Here is a 1465-nt window from a genome sequence, read left to right as displayed (position 1 = left end):
AGAGAAGCTGCTTCTTGCACTAGACAGGAATTAACACATTGTCCCACAATGGCACATTGTGCTGAGAGTAAACATTTCAAGCACTTGGTTCTAAATGAGATGGCTTTAGCAACCCCCTCTCCTCAAGGCTCAAGGAACAGTATGGAATAGGGGGCAAGAAGATTGTAAAAGACAAAAGTTTTGAACGATACTAAGGGACTAGCCTCTTTCTAGTACAACAGGACTGATAAAAAAATGAAATCACAGACACAAGTTCAATCTAGGAAAAAAAAAGCCAGCACAGAGAAAGGGAAGTAGACATAAAGTCCCACTTTTAACCAGGGAGCTCTTTGTAACTGATATCTGCTATGAGGGAAAGAAAGAAATCAGTTTTCTCCAATAGAGTAGCACTGGGTATATTGGTCAAACTTTACGCCAGAGCTTATGTACAGGTGTGTTTTCCCAACACAAAAGGGAGAAATTGTGTGCTTTTTGTTCTGGTTTACATTGATTTTTTAAAAATTATTATTAGGTTTGCTTTATTTGACTACCTTCTCTGATTTTATTTGTGAGAAAGAAAAGTTAGAGAGGGAGAACTTATGTTGGTAGAAGTCTGCAGACATAAAGGAGTATGATCAAAATACCTTGTATGAAGAAAGGATTTTAATAAAAAGTTAAAATTATATATAAACAAAGGAAATACCATGGTAGGTAATGGAGCATGAATTAAATCAACTCAATCTTCCTTGCATTACTTGACTATAAATATTAAATGTAATTGGTATGGAAAGAAAACTTAGGCAAAATGCAAGGCAGTTAAGATATCAGGACATAAGGTAAAAAACTGAGTTATACAATGAGTCTACATTCAATGCTCTCTTTCTTTAAAAATTCATTTATTGTGTGGGTGTAATTGCTGCTGAGTTTTCTAGATTTTACGCTCTTCCATTGAGGATTGAGTGATGGTTCCAATAGTCAATGGATTCTCATAAGAGACAACAAATTGTCACTGAAAGATGTAACTAATCTGAAAGATGTTTTTGCTGTCTCTTGAAAGATCCCTGCAAGGGGAGACCCTCTCTCAAGTCACAGGAGAACATGGCCACCCAAAGACTCACAAGAGACTGATCTTGATGCAAACAGCATGAGGTTTATTCGGGGGTGGGGGTGGGGGAAGCCAGTACACTGAGGCCGAGCTCTTAACCCACACAGGGCAGAGGAGCTTGATGCAGAGCACAAGAAGTGTAGGGTATTTAAAGGGAAAAACCACAAACCAGGGGGAGTGAGAGGGTAACCAAGGAAACATAACAAGCAGTGGAAAATTTCAGAGGGACCCAACCCATGATTTAGTCAGGGTCATGAGGAAAACATCCTGCATACTCATTATTTTCAAGAATGTGGTTTTATTGTTATTCACTTTGTGGTTGACCGCTCCCTGGAACCACCTAGAAGTCTTTTTTTTTTTTTTAATTTTAGATATTTTCTT

Source organism: Mastomys coucha, unplaced genomic scaffold, assembly GCF_008632895.1.
Source record: "Mastomys coucha isolate ucsf_1 unplaced genomic scaffold, UCSF_Mcou_1 pScaffold17, whole genome shotgun sequence".
Lineage (NCBI taxonomy): Eukaryota > Metazoa > Chordata > Mammalia > Rodentia > Muridae > Mastomys > Mastomys coucha.
The sequence above is the reverse complement of the archived record's forward strand: the minus strand, read 5'-3'. Positions refer to the sequence as shown.